At 43.9% G+C, this 27,309-nt stretch overlaps 2 long non-coding RNA genes across 3 annotated transcripts; one reads left to right on the plus strand and one right to left on the minus strand.

Annotated features, from left to right (window-relative positions):
* Positions 1-2,489: 2,489 nt before the first annotated feature.
* Positions 2,490-4,905, minus strand: LOC310680759. The gene is made up of 3 exons (XR_014512915.1): positions 4,813-4,905; positions 3,821-3,943; positions 2,490-3,066 (listed from the first exon to the last, which is right to left on the minus strand). It is a non-coding gene; the product is annotated as an uncharacterized lncRNA (long non-coding RNA).
* Positions 4,906-4,918: 13 nt separating this feature from the next.
* Positions 4,919-20,273, plus strand: LOC310680746. Of its 2 annotated transcripts, none has more exons than XR_014512901.1 (4): positions 4,919-5,169; positions 16,777-16,961; positions 17,376-17,510; positions 20,104-20,273. It is a non-coding gene; the product is annotated as an uncharacterized lncRNA (long non-coding RNA). The 2 variants fall into 2 exon arrangements; XR_014512902.1 differs by having other exon boundaries at positions 4,919-5,037.
* The last annotated feature ends 7,036 nt before the right edge of the window (positions 20,274-27,309 follow it).

The raw sequence follows: 27,309 nt of genomic DNA on the forward strand, positions 1-27,309 counted from the left end.
TCACTAGATGGGACTTTACCAAAGATCACCTCAAACCTGGAGAGAGCCCCGGAGACATTCTTAGTAAGAATTGAAGACCCATATATGTGGCAAATATGCAAGCTTTCATTGCAAATTAAGTAAGTACATTCTGGAAAAATCAGTCGCAAAGGTACTTTAAGAAAAATGAGAGACTGGTAGTTCACCTTAAGCATGGAGGGGAGGAGACACATTGACAACTGAGAACCCTTATTTTGCTATGAAGTGCATCATTTCTCTCCCCTTTAAAGCTGGAATGAAGTTAGGCTTGCACTGTGGCCTCCATCCCAATTGCATCAGTCTACATCAGACAGTGTCCCATCAGTACTTCTCAGCTCAAATATGTGACTCCTACTGCTATGATGAATGGCCATCCCCAATTTGTGATCAATATGTGTGCCATGTTGCAGATTGGAATAGGAGGGTCATTTAGTTCAGTTCACCTTGTAATTTAGTTCAATTCACACTGAGAGCCAGTGTGGTGTAGTGGTTAAGAGCGGTAGACTTGTAATCTGGTGATTCGGGTTCTCATCTCCGCTCCTCCACATGCAGCTGCTGGGTGGCCTTGGGCCAGTCACACTTCTTTGAAGTCTCTCAGCCCCACTCACCTCGCAGAATGTTTGTTGTGGGGGAGGAAGGGAAAGGAGAATGTTAGCCGCTTTGAGACTCCTTCGGGTACTGATAAAGTGGGATATCAAATCCAAACTCTTCTTCTCTTCTAATGCAAATCTTCCCAAATTGCATTTACTGAACCAAATAAGCATACCGAAACAGAGATATCCTTCCAATTCCAACTCTTCTGAATATTGTGATTTAATTGTGCAACCACCAAAAAATGTGTATTTAGGAGACTGTGTGCATTAAAATGCATGCTAGGGAAAATTAAACTGTGGTGCATTGGGGGGCAGTGGGAGAGATATCTAGAATAGTGTGTAAGCCATTACAAGGAATGTACACTAAAATACTGGGGGATACTCATAAGAGCTTTAAACTGATGTGGAAAATGTGGCTAATTGAATGTAAGATTAGCAAAATGAGGAACTGCGAGAATCTGAAAATGACAGACTTGTCCATGCATTGCCAATAAGGGATCCTTAGGAAGTATTTACTCTTCTAATATGAAGGCTGTTAAACTCCACTCATGCAAGTAATCACTGTGGCGCTTCCTTCCTTGGCTTGAGGGACGGCTGCATCTTTTGAAGATAGTCCAGGCTCCTGCGTTATCTGCATGATTGTCCCAAGAGCTCTGGGAGTGTTCATGCTCCCTCTTGTCATGCAGATGAACAGGGATGAACAAAAGCGTCTTTCCCAGCCCACTGCTGTGCACTGCTGTCTGATGCGCTTATCAGTCAATGAGGAAATCAAATGTATTCGAGTCAATGCAAACACGCCGAGGCATTGTGCAACTTGTTAGCACAGAAGCCCCTATTACTGAGGCTGGGAGGGGGAGGGGGGAATACATGGAATACATAAGGTGATATGACTGTCAGCAAACTGGAGAAGATTAAAGATAAGTGTTTGCTGTCAAAATATATTAAACCATCTTGGGTTCCTATTAATCTGGTTTTTCATACATGGGAGGAATTAGATCACAGAGTCAACCAAAGGAGGAAACCTGATCAACAAAATTAATTTTGCTGTGTAAATAGCTCGAGGACAAACCTCAATAAACCTCACTTGGCAGGGTTTTATTTTGGGGGGGTGTTTTTAATTTAGAAAGCAATAGATGGCTGAAAGAGGGCCTCTCATGTACAAGATTAATTTACTCTTGCTGAGGAGCATATGGACTTTTACAGCAGCCATGCATGAGCTATCCACTCTTTCATTTATTTTCTTTTCAGAGAAAATAATAATAAAAAGCCGCATCTGTTGGTTTTAAGCTGCCATTCTTTTTTTTCCTTTTTCTAGGTTATCTCTTCAGAGAAAGAAGAAGGCAATAAAAGAACTGGGTGCAGTCAGCTATGGATCAGGCCACTGGGCCATATAGTTCAGCATCCTGTTTTCATGGTGGCCAACCAGATCCCTATGGGAATCCGGTGAGAGCAACAGCACTCATCCTACTTGTGATTCTCAGCAACTGGCATTCAGAATAATATTGTCCCTGATAGAACATTACAAACATGGCTAATAGTTATTGGTTGGCTTATCACTACATTTTGTGGGAATGAATTCCATATGTACTACTACCAGGTATCCTCTATGCACCCTTGAGCAAATTCCCATTGAAATACACAGAGCAGGGAAATGACCAATGGCAGAATCTGATGGAACATGGCCATTGAGCCAGGAATGGGTCACTGGTGGCCCTCAAGTAGCTGCTTTTTCTTACACCTGTCACATCCAATTACCGAGAGCCAGTGTGGTGTAGTGGTTAAGAGCGATAGACTTGTAAACTGGGGAACCGGGTTCGCGTCTCCGCTCCTCCACATGCAGCTGCTGGGTGACCTTGGGCTAGTCACACTTCTCTGAAGTCTCTCAGCCCCACTCCCCTCACAGTGTTTGTTGTGGGGGAGGAAGGGAAAGGCGATTGTTTGCTGCCTTGAGACTCCTTCGGGTAGTGATAAAGCGGGATATCAAATCCAAACTCTCCTTCTGATCATGTAGGCAATGTGATGGCATCGAGCAGTCATGCAAACAACCAAATTTATTTCACATGGCAATGCAACAAAGTTGCTGAATTCCACCCAGAATGTTGGACGTTCAGGGTGGGGGGAGGGGGGGAGAGAAGTTATTCGAACAGCACATAGTTAAACATAGTGGAATTATATCCCACAATATGTTGTGTTGGCCACTGACTTCGAAACTGGATTCAACAGACTAACAGAGGGCAAAGGGTATCAGTGGGTACCAGCCATGATGGTTGTGTTCTTCCTCCACTGGTGTAGGGAGTATGTCTCTGGGAATCACTGCTGGGAATCAGAAGTGGAGAGAGGGCGATGGCATGCTGGTCCTGTCTGCAGGATTCCCATAGGTGTCTGTTTGGCCACCATGAGAAGTAGGATGTGTGGTAGATGGTCTTGATGAACCAGCCAAGCTTTTCTTTATATTCTTAACAGGAGAGAGAAGATCAACAGGGGAGAAGAGGGAAGGGATAAGCAGGGATGAATTTTATATATATATGAAATTGGTGCTTTTGGGGGGGCGATTTTGCAGAGGTACGCATACCTCTAAACGTTTTGTGAATCTAAGCTTGGCCTCACTGAAGGGCAATATTTCAGTGATCTGTTCTGGAGGCCCGTCTGTAATGTGAAATGCCCACAACTTGAAGCGCTATATCTGTGCACGTGCGAGCACAATTTGGCCCTTCTGTGCATGCGTGAAGTGCGATTTAGCGCTTCTGCACATGCGTGAGCAGCAAAACCCAGAAGCAACCCGGTCTGGTACTTCTGGGTTATCGTGGGACTTAACGTGAAAAGACGCAACATGGATCGGACACAACACAACGTGTGACTGTACCTATAAACATTTTGTTAGGGGGAAAAGCACTGCTTGAAACCAAATTATGAGCAGACAAGCAAGGTGGATGAGCTACAGAGCAGGGGAAAGAAAAGTTTATAAGCCAGGGTTTATAAACAAAGTTTACATAAAGCAAAGAAATAGCCCCAAAACAAAGTTTACATAAGGCAAAGGAATAGCCCAAAGCAGGGTCAACCCAACATGTCTTTTTAAAGGTATCTTTGTGTGAAGAGTGCTGAGAAATATATTTGCTAACATGCTAATGACTTGAGTTTATCAAATATATATCATGTAGCTTGCAAGAGGGTGAAGAAAAGCCTCTGGAGCTGAGCAGCTCCCAACTAACCTTTGGTTGCTGCTGTTATTGAGTAGTAGTATAAGGAAAATGGTTGGTTGCAGCTGAACTGATACTTGTGCCAAAGCTCTGTCTCCGTTGCCTCTGGAGAGCTGATTCTGGCTGGGAACATAACTTGGGGGAAAGGGTTAACTATTCAGCACCATGGCCCACAATCTGAACTGCCTCCTTTGCCCCAGGAAAGCGGCATTTGCTCATTAGAATATCTGGTTGTGGATCTCCCCCCCCCCCGCCCCCATTTCCAACTTACCCTCGAGTCATAAGCATCCACAGTACTTCAAATGATTCTGTGTCCCTCTGCAAAAAAAATAAAAAATATTTGAAATGGAAATTTTAACATGCAAACACCTGAGCATGTAAAAACAAACAATCGCGGACCAAGTACATAAACTGTCAAACAATACCATGAGTTCCTACTAGGTAAAAGAATACACAGCCGGAACCAAAAGGTAAGCTCAACGCATATGCCACAGCAAAACGAGCCATGCTTGGTGGTGGTGGATGAGACCCTGTCATTTTGGTAACGAAACCGAGAAAGCAAAACATTGTTGCCTCACATTGGTCATGCTAAAATTCAACTCTGGCCACTTTCTGATGTTGTGCAAAGCTTTCAGAAAGAGCCATGTTCCATATGCTGGCAGCCACCAGCAGTAAGGTAAAAGATAAAAGTAAAGGACCCCTGGACAGTTAAGTCCAGTCAAAGGGGACTATGGGGTAGTGTCGCTCATCTCGCTTTCAGGCCAAGGGAGCCAGTGTTTGTTCACAGGCAGCTTTCCAGGTCACGAGGCCAGCGTGACTAAACCACTTCTGGCACAACAAACACCGTGATGGAAACCAGAGCGCACGGAAATGCCATTTAGCTTCCCACCAAGCGGTACCTATTTATCTATTTGCACTTTGACGTGCTTTTGAACTGCTAGGTTGGCAGGAGCTGGGACAGAGCAATGGGAGCTCACTCCGTTGTGGGGATTCGAACCACGGACCTTCCAATTGGCAAGCCTAAGAGGCTCAGTGGTTTAGATCACAGTTCCACCAGCACCCACTCCAGTAATAACATTGTTCTATACTGGAACTCGAGCCAACTGCCCAGGCAGCCAAGAGGAATTCCCACAATGACCACCCAGCTGTGTACTTTCTGTTTTCTTTTACTGCCCTAGGATGGCAACCCGACATGAGGATCTGCAACAGCTGCCCACCTGGTGGAAGGGGTAAGCCTCCCTCCAGTACAGAAATGTAGGGAGCCATCCAGCAAGTCAAAGGATTGTAATGCCATCCCAGAGTCAAGAGCCAGTATCTGACCAGTAGTGGAGGATATCTCTTTAATCACCCATGCCCAAAAGGTATTACTGAGTATCCCCACAACATGGGCAAAAAAGATCTTTTACTACCACACCCTCTCCAGCACTTGGAAGAGAAGAGGTAGACTTTGGGATTCTAGACAATCTCTCTGGGGCCCAATGTCATCACACTACAGCCTTAAGTTCCTCTTCCTATATCCGAGCCAGGGCCGTCTTAAGCATATCCGGTGCCATGGTGCAAAGCTCCCTCCGGCACGCCCCCCATTTCCCAGAGTTTTTTAGGGAGGACGGCACTGCCAGTGGGGTTGGAGGAGGCAGGCAGCGGCTGGAGGGCAGCTCCTATGGCAGGGTAGAAGTGGAGGCTGGGGGAGGGCAGCAAGCTGATGCTGGGAGGCACCATGTCCAGCTTCCACCTCTTCCCTGGCGCCCTCCAGAACCTGGCGCCCTGGCACCCTGCGCCACTAGCCTCTATAGGTAAGACGCCTCTGATCTTAGCTGAAAAGTCTGAAGCCAGGGCTGTACCTAGATTGTTCCCCAAAACCTGATTTTCAGTTTAGGTTGCTAAACCCTCCTCCCAAATCCTTTCAAACTTCCATATGAATGTCCAGTAGCAATTTATGTTTCTTTGATCCTACCCCCTGCAAAAATTGTTAATGACTGAAGCCCAGCCCTTCACCTTCCTACAGGGTTGTTGCTCCACACAGTTTGTAGGTCTCTAGATGTTACTCAATTCCAACTCCCACCAGCCCCAACCAGCATGGCCAAGAGTGGTGGTGGGTGGTGGAGTCTAGCAATATATGGAGGGTCGCAGGTTCCACACCCCTTGTCTGGTTCAAAGTGTTAATATGCCTCTGAAATAGATCTCCAGAATTTTGAGATCTCAGGGTGCAAAGGAGTACTTATTACTCAATAGATCTCTTAAGAAAAATTCTAGCACCATTCATAATCCTGAAAAGCTAGCAAAAACACTGTTTTAGAATTAGGTATCTATCTAAAACAACTACTTGAGATCATTGCCCAGAGTGAGGAAGGTTTTTTTTATATAAAAAGCTCAGCTGTATAATTCAAGAAGCATTGTATAAAGCCCACTTACAAAGTGCTGAGACATTATGCAACAAATGTGAGTGTTAAAACATGTCATAAAGCAACTTGTCTCCCAAAGATAATGGATTTGGTTCCACTGAAGATAGTAATCTGTGAAAATAATTTTGCTTAATGTTCACTGAATTTGTGGGTTTTAAGTAAAAACGTTTCCAAAAGGGGCAAGAGATTTTTTTTTCTTTTTTCGTTTTACCAGCTTTGAAAAATATACCCCAATTCTAGCCGCTGAATCCACAGGAAACATTTTTCAGGGATGATGGGAATAGTGGGGATTCACCTAACCTGCTTCACACATTGGAAGCATTTGGGAGGAGCTGTAAGATTGCACTCATTTGACCCATTCCCCATGACAACATTCTTCCCCCTCAACAGTACGCCCACCATGAAAGGGTGGGTACACCCCAGCCAACCATGAATTTGGGGACAATGTGATGGGGCTCGGTATGCATCTTCCTATATACAAAAAGTAAAATGTCACCAAGCAGTTTGTGTGGCTTCCCATGCATGCTGCAGCACAGAGAATGGCAGGCTGGCCCAGGTGAGCTGTTTAATGAAGTGTGTGTATGTGTGTGTGGGGGGGTGTACTTTGCGCCTCCCCCTTCCACTAAATGTGCCTGCAATGAGCTTTAATGGGGGAGGCCCTTGACCCAGAAGTTTAGCAAGCTGCTGGGTGAAGTGCTTACCATGCACATGAAATGTGTCTTTCAAAGGAGGTGGAGATTGGGGCAAGCTGTGAGTGGAGGGGCTTGGATGACCCGTGAGGGGAGTGGTGAGCTGCGAGAGGATAGGCAAAGGGGTGGGCGAGGTGGAAAGGTATGGTATGGGAAAGAGCGATTGCCAAAGGGGTAGGTGGGTTGGAGAGCAGAGATGAGGCAGATTCCCTAGTATGTGCACACACATACACACACACACACACACACACACACACACACACACGTATGTACACAGATGTGCTCCATTCAGGATCTCCTTTCCCTGAAAGAGTCTGAAGGTCATACGCCAGTACTTGTGAAGCCCCAGTAGGCAATATACAACAGTGGTTGTCACAGGGGTGCGGGCAGAATGGCATTGCTTGGCTTCCCAGCACCATTTTGTTCTCAGTTACTGAGAGGGAGAGGCAGTGGGGAATCAGTGCTGGCACAGTGCCAATCCAGCACTCCTGCCATTACACTCAGACGTCACCAAGCACCTCACTGCCTTTCATTCTCAGTAACCAGCGCTGATGTGCAGCATTGGGGAAGCACCACCTGAGATCACCACTGGCCACATCTGCCAATATGATGCAGTACATTTCCGAGCACAATTCAAAGTGTTGGTGCTGACCTTTAAAGCCCTAAATGGCCTCGGTCCAGTATATCTGAAGGAGCATCTCCACCCTCATCGTTCTACCCAGACACTGAGGTCCAGCTCTGAGGGCCTTCTGGTGGTTCACTTACTGCGAGAAGCCAAGTTACAGGGAACAAGGCAGAGGGCCTTCTCAGTAGTGGCACCCACCCTGTGGAACACCCTCCCACCAGATGTCAAAGAGAACAACTACTACCAGACTTTTAGAAGACATCTTTGAAAGGCAGCCCTGTTTAGGGAAGCTTTTAATGACTGATGCATTATTTTAATATTTTGTTGGAAGAAAAATATTTTGTGGGGAAGCCCAGCCAGATGGGCGGGGTATACATTATTATTATTATTATTATTATTATTATTATTATTATTATTATTCTGGTGTGGCTGGACTAAAGCATCCATCATCCCCGATCATTTGCCACACTGGCAGGGGCTGATGGGAGTTGTTGAACTACAACTTCATGGCCCCTTCACATGGCGGCCAAACTCACAGCTAGGGCGGCATGGCCATTGCACATCTTTGTGGGAAGGGAAAGCTTACCAGCATGCCCCCACAATCCCCAACTGTATGCTTTCAACACATGAGAGAGAGGTCATCTGACTATCTTCAGAGAAGTCCTCCCCTTTACATGCCAGTAGAAATAAGGGACCTCCAACCTCCATACAAACACAAGCATCAAGCACCAGGGAGAGGTAGGTCCCCAATTCTGGAAATAAAGAGTACAACTAACATAGGAAATCTAGCCGAGAAAACCATTTATATCAAAGTTCTCATATACGCCCAGGGGATTGCATCGTGGAAAGTGTAGATTTAAAAGGCTTCCTGCGGAAGGAACATCTCCTTAAAATCAGTCTAGTTGTATTTACGATGCAAAAACTTGTTTGATGGCATAACACTGTAAATCTTAACCTGAGACTTGCAATTCAGTGAAACGTTGAACGAAAGGAATGTTTATATTCATATTCTTTATCCTTCTTTTATGCGCACAGTCTTAGTGCACCACACAAACCAGACAGCATTCACACAGAATAGCATCACTCACATGAGTTCTGTTCAGGCATTAAGCCAAATGTGTGAGGGCAAAACAGTTTGTAGAGCGTGAATCTGTTTGCCCTGTCTGCTCCACCCCTGACCTTTCCAATAGAGTCAGGCAGTGTTATTTTTCTAGATAAAGAGGTGCCAGAACTCACCATAACCCCCCCCCCTTGTTCTATTATAATGGCAGTGGTGCCCACCTGAAAGGTGCCGGAACTGAGCTCTGGCGACTTCCGGCTGAAAAAAAGCCCCGTAGTCAGCCATAACTAAGGTGGCCTACACATGATTGGTCAGATTCAACTACCCCATTCCACTGGGGGAAGCTAGCACATGGGTGCTTGCTGGCACAATGGAACTTTCCCCTCCTTCCCCAAATCTGTGCAAGGGAAAGAGAGGGGAGGTGGTTTCTTCTGACAAGCAGAAATGCTTGCACCGAAGGAACCATTTCTTTAGTGCTATGTTAAATTCCACCCTGTAGAATTAAAGCACATTCCCACCTCCCCCTGCCAAGAATCCTGAGAGCTGTAATTTGTTAAGGGTGCTGACAGCTGTCAGGAGCCCCCTCACAAAGCTACAATTCCAAGCACCCAAAACAAACTACAGCTCCCAGGATTCAGGGAGGTGCCATGCAACTGAATACCAGTCGCAGGACATCACAAGCAGGAGAGTGCTGTGGAATTCATATCCTGGGATATAAATGAAATGAATTAAAGGCTGGGGTGAAGTTTGTGAGGGCTTGGAGTTCAATAATTTTTTGCATTGTTAGTTAAAGAAACAACTTGGGTAGTAGAGCTTTATGGAATATCAGCAAGATACATCAGACGAGTCACTTCCATAAATCGGAGCTATGATGCTAGGCAAGATCAGCCATAGATGTGGCTAAATGTAAGTTAGTTTCTTAGATCTCAACATTTCAGCAAATGTGGAACAAAGAGATCATGAGTAACTGAAGCCAATCAATTGCAAAATGGATCAGAGTCAAGGCTGAGTAGAATTGTTTTCCATTATGAGTCGTCTAATTCCTGTCAACAATATGTTATTCAGTTGAAATGGAAATAAGGTATCTGAATGGGGTATACATCTTGCAACTTTGAGAATGATGGAAAGATCTGAAGTTGGACACTTGACCCTTTTAAACTTGTTGGTAATGTTGGAATTCATTGTTACATTGCCATAAAAGCTTTAATTAACACTGTGACTGCACTTACTATGAAAAACCTTGTTGTGCTCCATTGCCAGCTGTAACAAACACTAAATAAAATAAAATAAAGAACGAGTAATATTAATCCATCATTGAGCGTGAGAGAACGGTGATCGCAGCCTCAAAGAGCAGTATGGCAATTGTATTTACATATTGCATGCTGTATTTGATATTATGGTTGAGGCCAATTGGTGTTCTGCTGGCACTATATATTCACAGCTAAGGGGTGGCCAGGAAGAGGGAGGAAAGAGAAAGAGATTTAGCATTATGGCATAGACCAGGGGTGGGGAACCTGTGGCCATCCAGACGTTGTTGCTTGCCAGCTTCATTGAGACCCAACCAACATGGCTAATGGTCAAGGATGATAGGAGTTGAAGTCCAACAACATCTGGAGATCTACAGGTTCCCCAGACCTTCTATAGAGATCACCTCCTTTCTTCCTAGGATAGACATGTGCCTTACTTTCCAGAGGACAGCCCTCTGTTTGAAGGATTCCTCCGTTTGAATGGCAACTCACTCTAGGTCTGTTTGAAGGCTAAAGAAAAATAAATGGCTCAGGACCGCAATACCTCAAGGACCACCTCTTTCCATATGAACCTACCCAGACCCTGAGATCATCATCTGAGGCCCTGCTTCATGTGCCACCTCATCGTGAGGTCTGGAGGGTGGTAACACGAAAACGGGGACTTCTCTGCCCCATCTGTGGAATGCTCTCCCCAGAGAAGTTCGCCTGGTGCCTTCATTATACACCTTTAGGCACCAGGCAAAAATGTTCCTTTTTAACTAGGCCTTTGGTTGTTCTTATTTACATCCTATGCCCTTGTAAAATGCTTTGGGGGGGGGGACATAGCTGTCACACGTCCCTTATTTGGTGGGACAGTCCCTTATCCCAGGGCCATGTCCCACTGCTGTCCCTTATTGATGATGTCCCTTAAATAAGCTACTGAAGGTAATGGGGCCCTTTCTATGTCCAGCTGTGCTGTGTCAACAACAAATTGTTGCTGTTTTTGTGTGTTGAATATATGCTATATGATAATTTTTAGGACCTAATAGGTATCTAAAGCCATTTGCACGCAACAAAATATGTATTTTATCAAAGTAATTGTTGATCCCTTATTTTGACTGCTGATCCCTTATTTTCGAGGCTGCTGGTCCCTTATTTTCAAATCTGTAAGTTGACAGCTATGGGGGGGGGACTATTGGGTTGTTGTTGTTTTTATGTATTCTGTGGTTTTATATCTTGATTTTATTCTGTGAACCGCCCTGAGACCCCCAGGTATAGGGCGGTATATAAATTCAATAAATAAAAATAAACAATAACCAGAGAGATTGGGGACCTTAAGATTGTCCAGTAACAATTAGCACCTGGGCAGTAGATTGAGCTGGCACACAGGGCTGGTGTTATGATTTTGTGTTATGATAGAGACCAGGGGTGGGCAGGCACAGCATCTATGCAGGACTGTGAGTGCCCAGGCACCCACAAAATTGCAGTTACGCCAACTTATCAGCCACCTAGGCCACAAACCTCGGAAGGGTCTGTGGTATTAGTTATATCTTATACATTCCTGATAATATTTTACTTTTATTTCATAAAATAAACACAGTTTCTGAAAGCTCAAACATATAAAAACTTGCAATGTCACGAAAGACATAGTTGGTTTGGCAACTATAGCCGCGGAACATGCCCTAGCGTCAGCTCTCAGCCTGAGGGAATTGAGGACAAAACTTGCATAGGAAAAGACACACAAAGTGAGGTTTTGCTGTGAAACTTTTAAGGGACTTAAGTTTTAAAATGGCAATTTGCGAGATTATTCAAAATGGTTTGGGTGCTTGCACCTTTCCTTCTAAATCTGAGAAAGATAATCAAAGATTGTATTACTTATTCTTGCAATTTAAAACCAATCTAGCAGTTCCAGGTGTGGGGCTGTTCATGCTTTCTACCAGATACCTGTTTTTGAAAATTGAAGTTAGCATTTTTTTATTATTATTTTGAGGAAGGGAGTGCAAGTATTTAGCTTGCCTAGGGTGCAAAAATAGCCTGGTGTGGCTCTGCTGGCACACATTCTCCCTCATTACAGTGAGAGGCACCACATTTCTATTTAAATTATACTAATTATTTCTAAATTTGCATTTCTACGCTCACACATATAAGCACATGCAACTTTTGTATGCAAATTTGTGCTGTGTTTGCCACCCCCTCCATTCTGGGTGGTGAATAAGTAGTCACCTTGTATCCACCTCCTCCCTCAGTTCTTGAGATTTACTGAAGCCCCAATCCAGATCCCATCATGCGTGGATATTCCATTGGAAGCTTCAAGGAGGTGGGTCTTTTCAGAAGGGATGCTATCACTTGGAAGATTGCCAGCACAAAGTAGAAAGAAAATTGCTCTTCCATCAAGCTTTTAAGAGTTGAATGATCTTATTTATGCTATTGATAGTTGATTTAGTTTTATGATTGAAGTGGCATTAAAGCAGGGTTGGAGAATCTTGAGCCTGTCAGTTGTTGCTAGACCCCTTTTTTTTTGCCAATTAATTTTTATTGAATTTCCTTTCTTTTTAAGCAAATTAACATCAAATTAAATACATAATTTAATGCATAATTTAAAAGTTGACTTCCCATCCTTCTTCCATGGTCTTCTATGCAGCATTTTACTTTTATCTATTCTATAATTCTATAATTCTTCTATTACTATTATATTTTATTTTCCATCCACTGTTCATATTTTAATTCTGCAAGCGATTCCATTTAACATCTAATATCTCTGAATGTCTAAATAGGGAGTTTATGAGGAATTAAAGAACCTTTTAATGAGGGTGAAAGAAGAGAGCGCAAAATATGGTTTGAAGCTCAACATCAAAAAAACGAAGATCATGGCCAATGGGCCCATCACCTCCTGGCAAATAGAAGGGGAAGAAATGGAGGCAGTGAGAGATTTTACTTTCGTGGGCTCCATGATCACTGCAGATGGTGAAATTAAAAGACGCCTGCTTCTTGGGAGAAAAGCAATGACAAACCTAGACAGCATCTTAAAAAGCAGAGACATCACATTGCCAACAAAGGTCCATCTAGTTAAAGCTATGGTTTTCCCAGTAGTGATGTATGGAAGTGAGAGCTGGACCATAAAGAAGGCTGATCGCTGAAGAATTGATGCTTCTGAATTATGGTGCTGGAGGAGACTCTTGAGAATCCCATGGACTGCAAGAAGATCAAACCTATCCATTCTGATGGAAATCAGCCCTGAGTGCTCACTGGAAGGACAGATCCTGAAGCTGAGGCTCCAATACTTTGGCCACCTCATGAGAAGAGAAGACTCCCTGGGAAAGACCCTGATGTTGGGAAAGATGGAGGGCACAAGGAGAAGGGGAGACAGAGGACGAGATGGTTGGACAGTGTTCTCGAAGCTACAAACATGAGTCTGACCAAATTGCGGGAGGCAGTGGAAGACAGGAGTGCCTGGCGTGCTCTGGTCCATGGGGTCACGAAGAGTCGGACATGACTAAACGACTAAACAACAACAACAACATTCTTCCAAAATTTACTCTCTTCATCCCTGACCACCAGCTATGCTGACTGTGGATGGTGGAATTTAGGTCCAACAACATCCACTTCAAAGGGTTGGATTTGTATTTGTGTGTGTGTGTGTGTGTTGCTTCATTAACTGCTTTGGAAATGTAGCATATAATTGATGTAAACAGAAACAATAAAGTGATGCCCTAAATAAAAACTTAAGATAAAACAATGCAACTAACCATCTAGAGCATCTCTGTTCCTTCATGTGCCAAACAGATGACTGCCAGCTTTGAAAATGCATGTTGAGGCAGAAAGGGAGAACAGATGACCTAGATTCCATCCCCTCCTGGTCCAGACAGGTGACTGGTGCTGTCAAACCACATCAGGCTGACCATCCATTTGGAGATGTATGCACAGTCACAGTCTAGAAAGAATCAGCACCATGTGCACACTCCAGGTTCTGGAAGTTGTTTATATCATGCAGCACATTTCAAAACATGCAAAGCAAACCCAACACGCTTCTCCACATGCCAAAGGGCACGTGAACAGACTTTCCCTCATCAGAGCACTTTGCCTTAGGGTGAAGTGCTGCAGGGCAGCAGCTGAAGAAGGAGCAAAAAGGGTTTTCTTGTGTCTGAGTTTCTTTGTGGCTGATTAGCTGCTCTCCCTGTGCAAAGGTCAGAGGGGGCAGGTTTTCTGTTGAGGCAGGTGATTAGCTGTGGGAGGAGCTTATCAGAGCTTGCAGGGCAGCAGCTGAAGAAGGAGTAAAAAGGGTTTTCTTGTGTGTGTGTTTCTTTGTGGCTGATTAGCCTGCCAGAGCCCTCACGGCTCCTTCCTGAAACTGGGCAAGCACTTGTCAGGCTTTGAGAAGGTACCTTTCTTGGCTGCATGCCCAGTGTGACCACACTGCTTGCACAGCCCTAATTCCGCCCTTCATGGCGGAGCTGAAAGTCATAGGTGCAATTCTCACGACTTCCAGGTAGAGCTTGGAGAAACTCCTACCTGAAATTCTAGAGACTTGCTGCGAGTCAGTGCAAACAACACAGATCTGTTTCGATACAAAGCAGCTTCCAATGTTCCTAATCATGGAGGGAGAAATTTCAGTTCATAAACTCAAAAGAGCAGGGAGAAGGAAACCCTTCTAGAGTAGATGAAACACTGAAGTTCGCAGGAGGAGAATTATTCCTGTATATGAGGGCCCTGGCACTTTTAAGCCTTTCCGACATTCCATATTATCTTGTTGTTGTTTAGTCGTTTAGTCGTGTCCGACTCTTTGTGACCCCATGGACCAGAGCACACCAGGCACTCCTGTCTTCCACTGCCTCCTGCAGTTTGGTCAAACTCATGCTGGTAGCTTCGAGAACACTGTCCAACCATCTTGTCCTCTGTTGTCCCCTTCTCCTTGTGCCCTCTATCTTTCCCAACATCAGGGTCTTTTCCAGGGAGTCTTCTCATGAGGTGGCCAAAGTATTGGAGCCTCAGCTTCAGGATCTGTCCTTCCAGTGAGCACTCAGGGCTGATTTCCTACACATCTTTAAAACTGAGATGCTGGAATGACGAGACTTGCATTGCGAAATGGGCTGCTATTTTAAATGGTATAAATACCACTTAGGTATACAGTAAGCATATCCTTTGAGCAACACAAAGCATGTTTGTAAATGCTGTTAAGCCAGAGTACATAGCCACTACTTAAAAATGACAGATATATCAGCAAAACTCAGGATGATTCCGTGAAGAATTTGCACGGGGGTGGTGGGGGGAAGGAATAAAAGAGTTGTGCATGCGCTGAACATTGTTTCCAATGAATAACTCTTCAAATGTTTGGTACAATTCACATAGACTTAGGCATGAGTTCAAATGTACAGGATGCAGAAAACACCCACCTGCTCAGAATTGCTGCCATCATTGGCTAGGAGGAAAAGTTTGCAAAAGGAGAACTTCACATTGTGTGGAATTAATTGCCATCGAAAGCTAATTAGAGGGGGCAGCAGGAAATTACCATTGAAACAATTGTGTTGCATGAAGAAAAACAACAACTCCACAATCCAGTGTCCTTTTGTTCTATTCGAGCACTATCGTCCCATGGCTAAAATGAAAGAAGAAATAGCTGCAAAGGTGAATGTGATTTCCTTGCATCTGAAATGGTGTAGTTTATAGTCATAAGAAGCAGGGAATGGGATGGAGGAGGATTTCATTCAGAACATATTTTGAAGCTAACTGACCTAATTCACAGTTCCCAAACCTTGGAAATAGAAAAGACTTTTTTTTAAAAGGGAAGAGTATATAAAAATGCATACAATTTAAATATTATGTGGGTGGGTGTCTGGGTGGCTTTAAAAAGTGATCTACAGAAAATGGAAGGGAATGGACTTTACGATGGAATGCAGTGATTATATGAACTGCTTCTGTAGATTTTTGTATATATATTTAGCTCACAATAATAAATACTGCACTAAAGAACCTGGGACTATGAGCATTCTGCTAAAAGTGCCACGAGGAATTCGCGACAGCAGCGGTTCGAATCCCCACAACTAGGGGTGAGCTCCCGTTGCTTGGTCCCTGCTCCTGCCAACCTAGCAGTTCGAAAGCACGCCACAGTGCAAGTAGATAAATAGGTACCTCTCCGGTGGGAAGGTAAACGGTGTTTCCATGTGCTGCTCTGGTTCGCCAGAAGCGGCATAGTCATGCTGGCCACATGACCCGGAAGCTGTACACCGGCTCCCTCGGCCAATAAAGTGAGATGAGCACTGCAACCCCAGAGTTGTCCGCGACTGGACCCAATGGTCCGGGGTCCCTTTACCTTTACCTTTACATCTGACTATGGGTGGCTTCCAACACATATAAAAACATAATAAGCCGTTAAACATTTTTTTGTTAAAAAGACAACTTTCCCTATGCAGAGCTGCCTTCAGATGTCTTCTAAAAGTTGTATACAGTGGTACCTTGGGTTAAGAACTTAATTCATTCTGGAGGTCCGTTCTTAACCTGAAACTGTTCTTAACCTGAAGCAACACTTTAGCTAATGGGGCCTCCCACTGCCACTGCGCCACCGCTGCATGATTTCTGTTCTCATCCTGAAGCAAAGTTCTTAACCCGAGGTAATATTTCTGGGTTAGCAGAGTCTGTAACCTGAAGCGTATGTAACCTGAAGTGTATGTAACCCGAGGTACCCCTGTAGTTACTTATCTCCTTGGCTCCGCATAACTCCATATCCTCTGATGAAAATAGTGACGTCCTACTGTACCCGCCAACATTTCTCTGATGAAAATAGTGACGTCCTAAAGGAAAGTGGGACATTCCGGGATCAAATCAGGAACCGGGATGGTCCCTGGAAAATAGGGACACTTGGGCACTTGAAGGGTCTAACAACATCTCACCTGAAATTCCTAGCAACTGCCATTCGAGTTGGTGGTCATGATTCCTTCTTTTGCTTCCCTCCATAACTTTGGCCCCTGACAGATGATGTCACAGTGCCTGGAATGGAGTGAGGGTCCATGAAAAACATAGCTTTCCAGTTTTGCAACCATCAGCGATCGTCAGACTCTGACTCACTCAAACCTTGAAACACTTAAAAGTACAAGGATATATTTGTCTGATCTTGTTTTGATTCTGTTGGGACTACTACAGAGAGAATAAAACATTCGGTAAGTTTTCTGATAGTCTCTTGCATTCTTTCTTTCCATTTAAAGTGGCAAAAGCCCGTTCTCGAGTTCAGACACGCAGGTAACATCAGCAAAGTTACACTGGAATAAAATGAAGGCCCCAAAGCTAAGTGGCTGACAAAAAAGATCACACTCTGGCATCTCTCAGATCTTACTCGCGATGCGACAACGTCTGGGGCAGGCACATTCGCTGAAACAGTTCAAAGCATATGGAAAGAATTAGTCCACCATGCCAGAGGTCCTTACTTCTTTAGAACTCAAGAGTCCAGAGCACTCCTCCTTAATAAATCAGTACAAGCTGTTGTGGCCATGTTGGTGCACAAACATTCAGAGAGAGACAAACCCACAGTTGCTACTTACTTATCAAAATCATTTGTTCGCTGTCTCTTCCAATAGCATAAGATGTGCGGCACATGAATTAAAACAAATGAAACAGCTACAAAATAAAATATGAACCTAACCCTGTGAAGAAAATATAATAAGCAGAACTCAGCAAATAAACTACACCTGCTTAAGATGAAGACTTATCAGGTAAGACTGGTTTTACCAACCTTTATAAATGTACAGTTTTACCATGGCAAATTCCACAACTCAGTTCGTTCCAGAGTTTCAGGTCAGTTGATATAAACTTCCAGTAGCTGTATGCGAAACCAAATACACCCATATTCAATACAGGGAGCAGTAACTTGGTTGTTGCTGTTACTGTTGTTAGGATATCATTATTTTATGATGTTGGGAAGGTGGATCTGACTAGACTGAAATGACCTCAAAGGTCAAACGGGGAGGCCTAATTCGTCTCATGAACTGGAGGTGTTATGCCTTTAGCTGGCAGGAGGAAATCCACAGGATAAATTCCCAAGGAACTAAGAAGAGAACTATGAGAGTTTCAATAAACTATGCAATATTCTCTTCTGGCAAGCTAGGTGTCCCACATCTTATATTTGTGCAGCTGGCTCTTCCTGCCTAAATGCAGAACCTTACAATTTCCCTATTGCAATTCATTTTTTAGTTGGGGCCCAGGTCTCCAACCTGTTAAGGTCATTTTGAATCCTGGTTCTTTTTTATGTGGCATTAGCTACCTCTCCCAGTTTGGTGACATGTGCAAATTTGATGAGCATCCCTTCGATTCTTTTATCCAAGTCATTTATAAAGACGTTGAACAACAACAGGCCCAGGACAGAACCCTGTGGCACCCCACTTGTCACTTTTTTCCAGGATGAGGAGGAACTATTAACGAGTACTTTTTGGGTTCGGTCAGTCAACCAGCTACAAATCCACATAACAGTTACCTCATCCAGTCCACATTTTACCAGCTTCTCTGCAAGAATACTATGGGGGACTTTGTCAAATGCCTTACAGAAATCAAGATACACTATGTCCACAGCACCCTGATCTACCAAGTTTTAACTCTATCAAAAGGAGAAGATATAAAAAAAAAAGATATAAAAACAGGTAAAGAATGAAGAGTGGGAAGAATGCACACAATTTGGATGGAATTATTTTATTGGTTACTAATACAGAGGAGATTTCATTTTGTTTTTTTAAGAGCACCATTTCAGCCATGTGAGAATGAGACTCTGTAATGCTACCAAGGTCAGCAAGACCAAATGAGATTTGCTTAATGAGCACTGATTAAATAATAATGATGATGACAAAAACCCCAAACCCTAAGGGGATTGATGTATTATGTCACCACTCCCTGGAGAAGCTATCCTGAGCGAGCTGTTCTAGCTTGACTAAGACAAACCATGTTTCTTTGCCAGAAAAGATTTCTTTGAAAAGTGTCAGCTACTGTACATGTATTAATACATAGGGTATAGGGATGAGTGAATCTGTCCATTTCATGTTCTCTTGGTTTCACATTTTTTTCAGTCTTGAATTCAGCTTTCCACATGTCCACATCAGTTTCCCTTAAAAAAAAAAAATCCTTATGAAAATTAATTATTAGTGGCTGCATCACACTGTTCACTCAGGTTATGCTTGTGGTCCACCAAGACCCCTAGATCCTTTTTGCATGTACTGCTAGGAAGCCAGGTGTGTTTCTAAGGGCATAAGCTTTAAATTTTCGAGGCATTGCAGTCCTGCCAGAAAAGTCCACAATAGCTATATAAAACTGGCTGATCACGGAAGCTGTTTATCAGCTACAGATATTCCATCCCTGGTTCTTTCCAAATCTTCATTGTAGCACTTTCTGGATCCTGTCCCGCCATACATTGAATTAGTCACTTTTAAGATGAAATAATGAGGGACGCGGGTGGCGCTGTGGGTAAAACATATGGTCGGCGGTTCGAATCCCCGCGGCAGGGTGAGCTCCCATCTTTTGGTCCCAGCTCCTGCCCACCTAGCAGTTCGAAAGCACCCCTAAGTGCAAGTAGATAAATAGGTACCGCTTTATAGTGGGAAGGTAAACAGCGTTTCCGTGTGCTGCACTGGTGCTGGCTCGCCAGAGCAGCTTCATCACGCTGGCCATGTGACCCGGAAGTGTCTTCGGACAGCGCTGGCTTCCGGCCTCTTAAGTGAGATGAGCGCACAACCCTAGAGTCGGACACGACTGGCCCGTATGGGCAGGGGTACCTTTACCTTTAAGATGAAATATGCACCCATTTTCATATATTACCTGGCTGGTGGACTTTATACCTTAACACACACGAAACGATTACAAGCCCAAAAAGTTAATGAGATATGGGCTGGGAGTTCCACACACTTCATTCACAGTCTTCTTGCACCTCTTTTATCTAGACATACATGGTATTTATTTGCAAAGGTTTTATGATGGGCTATAAAATAAGCGTATCCTCTAAATAATTTGGTAACCAGGAACAGCTTTGATTGAAATGGAAAAGTTTTAATGTTCTGATAGCGCTTCCTTTACCGCATTGCTCTTTATTACAAATTCTGAGTCAAACAGGAAAGAGAAAAACACCCTACACCAATATGAGGAAATATCATTGGAAAGTATTTTTGTAATTCAAGTCTTGCAGTAACGTTGCCACAATTCATTTTCTTAATTATCTTGAAAATCGTTTGCCCTGAGTGTTAACACATATTTTTTTTTGCATGGTAATATATGTAAAAAGCCTTTGGGGTTTAATGAATTATGTAACATATGTTTTCTTTTCTCCAGGACTGGAGATCAGGAGTGGATGTCTCATAAATATGGGAAATTATTATTACGATTATTGTTAGAACTTGAGAAAAACCAGCTTGTCAGCAAAGTGTGTGTATGTGCATTTTCTGAAGTTCTTCAGAGTTGCAGCAGCTTGTTCGATATGCGATATTGAAATATGACACTGATGTGTGCGTACGTGTTTGTTTCAGCAACTTTCTCGTACTGAAAGGGTGTAGTCCAGTGAGAATATATCCTGCATGACTCAATTGAAATGATTAGATATGTATGAGAGCACTATGGTGCTCTTCAATGGTACTTTTACAATCAGTGGATGCGGGTGGTGCTGTGGTCTAAACCACTTAGCCTCTTGGTCTTGCCAATCAGAAGGTTGGCAGTTCGAATCCACACAATGGAGTGAGCTCCTGTCACTCTGTCCCAGCTCCTGCCAACCTAGCAATTTGAAAGCACACCAGTGCAAGTAAATAAATAGGTATCACTGCAGCGGGAAGGTTTCCATCACTGTGTTCCGTTGTGTCATAAGCAGTTTAGTCATGCTGGCCACATGACCCGGAAAGCTGTCTGTGGATGAACACTGGTTCCCTCAGCCTGAAAGCGAGATGAGTGCCACACCCCATAGTCGCCTTTGACTGGACTTAACCATCCATGGTTCCATTACCTTTTACCTTTTACTTTTACAATTCAATGTGGCTAATTGTAGGAAACTTTCTTGTTTGATTAAATCAATGAACATTTAAATTAAAGCTGCACACGTCTAGTCAGAAGTAAGACCCATTGAGTTCAATCAGTGTCTCTCACCCAGCTTTATGTGTATAGGATTGCACCCTAATAGATTTTTCTTAGTAGCTCCAAGCTGCCATTTTAAGAAGTTGTGTGTTGGGCCATATCTGATGCTATCTCAGAAGTGCACTCATGCACGCACGCAAATTATCACTTGACAATTTGTTGCTGAAGGCTGAGAAGCATAAATGAAATGGACATAATTATGGGCAAGTGAAACATTGCATTTGAATGTTCTGCTGTCCGTGGTGATTAATATGTGCTGGTTCATTCACACTAGGGGGTGGGCATACCAGCCTAAGTCTGTTCCATGCCAGTTAAACTAGCATTCAATCACAAGTATTTTGTGCTGGTGGATGTCCAAGATGAACATCCAAAACATTCACATGTAAGTTGAACACATTTTGTATGCATTTTGTACATGCACTTTCTGCCAAATACATATTCCACTGCCTTGCATTGCTGCTCAATGTATCCCCTACCCCACTAAAATATGCATTTTGCATGTATTGTTAATGTAAAATATGCATTTTTTTGTGTATACATTTTGGAATGGAAAAATACACAATATGACTGCATTCAGATCCAAAAGCAAGTTTGGGGACTTCACAGCAGGTCAGTACACTGCACAAAGTGAGCCAAACAAAATCTTTGCAATCCATAATCCACACATGAAAAAAAAAAGCATTGAAATTGCAGCTGTTACAGCCTTTCTGTAAGCTTGTGTGAAGATATTTAGGATGGTTTGGAGGTCATCCTCTGAGTGACATTCTTACTTGGCTACGAGTGATTGCCAAAGAAGAAGGTGAAGAAGAAGAAGTCAGGGAATCAACCCTAAAACTGTGGATAAGTGCCATGGTGCTGCCACATTTTCAAAAGCCATTTGGAAAGATCAAATACAGTCATTTCACTAAAGCTCATAATTACCTAGTTTGGCACGTGATTTTCACCAGCTCATGATGCTCAGCTATATTGTGACCTGAACACAGAGCCTAGGACTTGCCGATCAGAAGGTCAGCGGTTCGAATCCCCGCGATGGGGTGAGCTCCCATTGCTCGGTCCCTGCTCCTGCCAACCTAGCAGTTCGAAAGCACGTCAAAGTGCAAGTAGATAAATAGGTACCACTCCGGCGGGAAGGTAAACAGCATTTCTGTGCGCTGCTCTGGTTCGCCAGAAGCGACTTAGTCATGCTGGCTGCATGACCCGGAAGCTGTACGCCGGCTCCCTCAAGCAATAAAGTGAGATGAGCGCCGCAACCTCAGAGTCGGTCATGACTGGACCTAATGGTCAGGGGTCCCTTTACATTTACCTTACTTCTCCTACTGAGAGTGTAAAACTAGGTTCTGTCCAGGGTTGGGGGTTTTTCAGCCACGACTTGCAGGAACTGGGTTCTGGCACCTCTTTGATGCATTCCGTCACCTTTGTAGCATTGCTGCCGGAACAGCACTCATAGCTTTGTGATCTGCACAGTGCTGTGATTGCTGCAACATTGAAGGGCGATGGTGCACCTGTGGATGTGGCACTCCCTAAAAAAAGCTCAACTTAGGGTTGCCCGTCCCAAAAAGCTGGGAGTTCTTTTTCTAGAAACAAAGCACTGGTTCTGGCCATGCGTGGTCAGCAATTTGCAGCCCAGAGTGCCCTAAGTCAGCTGCCTTATAGACCCATGCAGCAGAGTACTTTAATGTTTAAACCCCTCACTCTTGCTGAAACACTCATTGATTGCTGCAAAATGATGTGAACTACAAAGCAGCTCCTTTGTAGGTGCAGGTGGAAAATTTCTTTAATGGGAAGGCCTTACTCTCGCTGAAAAATATCATTGATCGCTGTAAACAACATGACTACACCATCCAACCAAGCAGCCTTTTATTTGGAATCTTCTCTCTGGGGCTAGATCAGTTATTGTTACTATTTCTTGCTAACCTTTTGTGATAGGGCTGGGGAGCATCGGCCCCAAGACCACACTCCTTACTGGGCCTGTTTTGCTGCCTCCTAGGGTGTTTTTGCCTGGCTGAATGTGTCCTTGAGCTCTGATCGTGCTTCTTGGTAGTCTGGATGGAGAACAGCGAAGGCTGTGTTTCTGAGTGTGTCGTCTGGAACAAACCATCCTATGGAAATCACAGCACATCAGCTTGCTCTGATTGGCTAGGTCAGTGGTTCTCAACCTGTGGGTCCCCAGATGTTGTTGGACTACAACTCCCATCATCCCTGAGCTCTAGCCTTGCTAGCTAGGGGTGATGGGAGTTGTAGTTCAACAACATCTGGAGACCCAAGGTTGAGAAAGGATGGGCTAGGTGTTTCCAATCTCAAGGGGTAAAGACCATTTGGAAGTCACAGTGGGACTCTTCACCCTGCCTGGACATTTTTTTTCTATTGGAAATTGCTTGGGGAAAGCTGATTCCCACCCCCCTCACTCACTCTATGGGTATGGGGCCAGGTAGCAGCAGTGTAGACTCCAAGCAGGCAGACAGGCATGGAACAGGGACGGCTATGGTTAAGCCAGGGATTGGGTGTTGTGAGGATATTGGTAGGCCTCAACCCCCTTTTCCTTTATGAGCCACTTTCAAAAATGGTTTGCAAGGGTAGAAGAAGAAGAAGAAGAGTTTGGATTTGATATCATGCTTTATCACTACCTGAAGGAGTCTCAAAGCAGCTAACATTCTCCTTTCCCTTCCTCCCCTACAACAAACACTCTGTGAGGTGAGTGGGGCTGAGAGACTTCAGAGAAGTGTGACTGGCCCAAGGTCACCCAGCAGCTGCATGTGGAGGAGCGGAGACGCGAACCCAGTTCACCAGATTACGAGTCTACCGCTCTTAACCACTATACCACACTGGCTCTCAGTGGACCTCAACAGAAGACTCCTTCTCCCAGGCTTCCAATATGTTCCTTGAATACTCTGTTGGCTCATTCTTCTCAGTCAACCATCATTTAGAGCAGTGTTTCCCAAACTTGGGCCACCACCTGCTTTTTGGACTACAATTCCCATCATCCCTGACCACTGGTCCTGCTAGCTAGGGATAATGGGAGTTGTAGTCCCAAAGCAGCTGGAGATCCAAGTTTAGGAAACACTTGTCTGGAGGGAGAGGGAGAGAAAACAACTGGGCAAGTGGAGCTGTAGGCAGAAACAGAGGAAGTCTAAACTGGCAGAAGTACAGTGATGGAGGGTGGGGGGTGTATTGTGTATTCTTGCAGATTTAATTTATATCTGTATATATATCAATTGCTATATATCTATATAGACATATAATTGGACGCCAAACCTTTAATCCATCTACACACTCAAAAATTGCCCAGAACCTGCTGGTTTAATAGCTTCAGTAAAAATCACTCACCACCTTTTCTTCTTTTCACTGTACATGGAGGAAAGAGCAGGCCAATAAAGCTGGAGTATTTCAGATTCAACAACCAAATTTATATGACTCTGGAGACATAAGCAAAATGAGTATTGTATCTTCATTTCCTTCACGGCACTCTATCAGCCTTTTCTTCTGCTGATGCTAGAAGTCAATAAAAACCTATTAATGCCAAGATCCCATATTAAGCCTGACAGTTTACAAATTGCAAAGGTTTTTATTTCAAACATGATCAAGTCTGGAGGGCTGCGGAGCCTCACCGAGCAAAGTGGTGTGAATAATTTGAATAAAAGTTAGTCGAGTAATTTGCCGGGCTTCGGTGAAATAAACAGATTTGCTGAAAAGTGACTGGGATGATTTATATAAACATTTGGTGAAATTTAAAAGTCAATGGGTGCTGATTTACTCAGTGGATTTTCATGTGCTGAGTCCGTCTTGTGAATGTTTCACTGCATAGGCAGGTCATTATTTACTACGTCCTCGTTCTGATTCCCCTCACCCCACCCAGGGTTTGCAATGACATACTTTGCAGCTGTAATATGAAGTATTAACTAAAAATGTTCGCAGGACTGCTTCAGCACTTCCAAGCCTACTGCAAAAGGAACTGGTAATATAAATGATGCCTGCGAGATAAATTCATGAATCAGCCCAACAATAACTTAGAACAAGTAGTAGGAAAATGGTCGTTTCGTTGTCACATTGGTACCTAAAGAGGTAAACTGAAAAGTCTTTGGAGGATATCTTCTATTACCGGCGCCATCTGCAGAAGGTGCAGTCTGTGCTTTGTGCCTGTCACCAATCAACAGGGACTTTTTGAAGGCATCGTCACTGAACAACAATTGTAGAAAATGCAATTCTTGGTGTTCCTGTTAGACACCCAGTGCAACGATGCAGCTAGACTGGCACGTGCAAAATTTTATGCACACAAACTGCATACTCTATCTTGCAGTTGTGAAAATAAGGTCACACTCCTACATGCCATTCTAGGGACTCAGTCAAAAAACAGTGCACTGAAAGCGTTATAAACATGCAACACCAGATGGTGCTGGAGAGCAAAAAAATATGTCTTTGTGATTTTCCATAGTGCTTTCCCCCCTTTTGTTATATCAATTTAATTTCTGACTTATTTAAAGCCTGTTTGTTTTTTTTCTGTGTGAAGATCCCCCAGGGATGTCCAACCAGTAGATCGTGATCTAACAGTAGATCGCCAGCTGATCCTGGTAGATTGTGGGATCCTTATCATGTACAAAAAGTTACAGTGGCAAAGCTAAAAAACTCTGTGCAATCCTCCCCCTAAAAGGCTCACCAACTCTGGGAAATCCATCCCCCCCATGCATGTTCCTCCTCCCTCCAATGACAATAGGTAGATCACTGCCAGTTTTTTTATACTGGGAGTAGATCACAGTCTATTCCTGAACTAGGATTTTCTTTTTTAAAAAAGATTGTATTTTTCAGCTTTTGGACAGTTCCGCATCTACTCTGTTTGTACACTGGTCTTCCCCACTGTTAACTCAGGATTTGATCAGCCTGTGAAGTATTCATTCTCCTGTGATCACTTAAACACAAAGTGTAACTCATACACAGCCATATATATATATATATATATGGTGTAACTCATTTGCCTTATTTGTTATCAGTGTGCACACTAAGGTCCCATAGCTTCTTTGGGCACAGAAGGGGGACGAATTTTTAACAGGGAAAAGCCAATGCAATTCTGGGCTGCATCAATAGGAGTATAGCATCTAGATCAAGGGAAGTTATAGTGCCACTGTATTCTGCTCTGGTCAGACCTCACCTGGAGTACTGTGTCCAGTTCTGGGCACCACAGTTCAAGAAGGACACTGACAAACTGGAACGTGTCCAGAGGAGGGCAACCAAAATGGTCAAAGGCCTGGAAACGATGCCTTATGAGGAACGGCTAAGGGAGCTGGGCATGTTTAGCCTGGAGAAGAGGAGGTTAAGGGGTGATATGATAGCCCTGATGGTGTTTCCTGCTTGGCAGGGGGTTGGACTCGATGGCCCTTGTGGTCTCTTCCAACTCTATGATTCTATGATTCTATGAATATAGCTTTTTGTTCAGAGAAAAGGGGGGAATAACTATCAGAAGACACCACGAATGGATCTAGGGACCGTTTGCACCATTTGGTAAACCTATCAGAACTGCAGTTTTGAAGAGTTTTGCAGTTTTGACTAGGCCTTTGCCTAAGCAAGGATGAACATCCTGGCTCTTCGTTCTTTGTTTTCCTGTAGACTTTGCACCTCTGTTCTGGTTCCTGACAACCCCTTAGCTCTGACATCCCAGCACAAATCTTGGTTTCTGGTTCTTTCTGACAGTAAGAGCTGTTCAACAGTGGAACAGTATTCCTTGGGAGCTTGTGGACTCTCCTTCCTTGGAGGCTTTTAAGCAGAGATTGGCTGGCCATCTGTCATGGATGCTTTAGCTGAGATTCCTAGATTGCAGGGGTCCTAGATGCCCAGTGGGGTCCCTTCCAACTTTACGAATCTATGCTTCTATTATTCTATGAATGCACTCAGCAGCCTCCTCCAGGACCCAGTAAGTTATTGACCTCAAGGAGACTTTGAAATACATTCAGCCAGGCCCATTAGAGGTCCCGCTTCTATGGGGTCAGGAATGGGGACCCTGTGGGCAGGAGCAGTGTGCTCACTCCCCATATTCAGCTTTATGCCTGCCTGCAGTCTTCTGGGTACATGAACAGGGTTATGGAGAGAGCTCTTTCTCGCTGACTCTGCCCTTAGCTCACAAGACTCCAGCACAGAAAACTCTCCTCACTGGCAATATAAAGGAAAAGAACAATTTGTGATGACATTAGCCAAATTCTCAACCCTCCCTGTCAGTTCAGGCGTTGTGTGTAATTATGCATTTCACTTTAAAAATATCTCACACTGAATTTGCTCCCTGAAATTAAAGTTTGTAATTTAAAAGGGCTCAGATATGATGTTCCCCACCTCTTCTTCCTCTCTGCATAGCAAGTTCCCCACCCTACACTCAGGCATGTAATCTGTTTCTCCTTCCCTTCTCTGTGACTAATCGTCTCTAGAGCCAGGCAGGTA

This window comes from Podarcis tiliguerta (genome assembly GCF_965153285.1).
Source record: "Podarcis tiliguerta genome assembly, chromosome: 6".
Taxonomy (NCBI): Eukaryota; Metazoa; Chordata; class Lepidosauria; order Squamata; family Lacertidae; genus Podarcis; species Podarcis tiliguerta.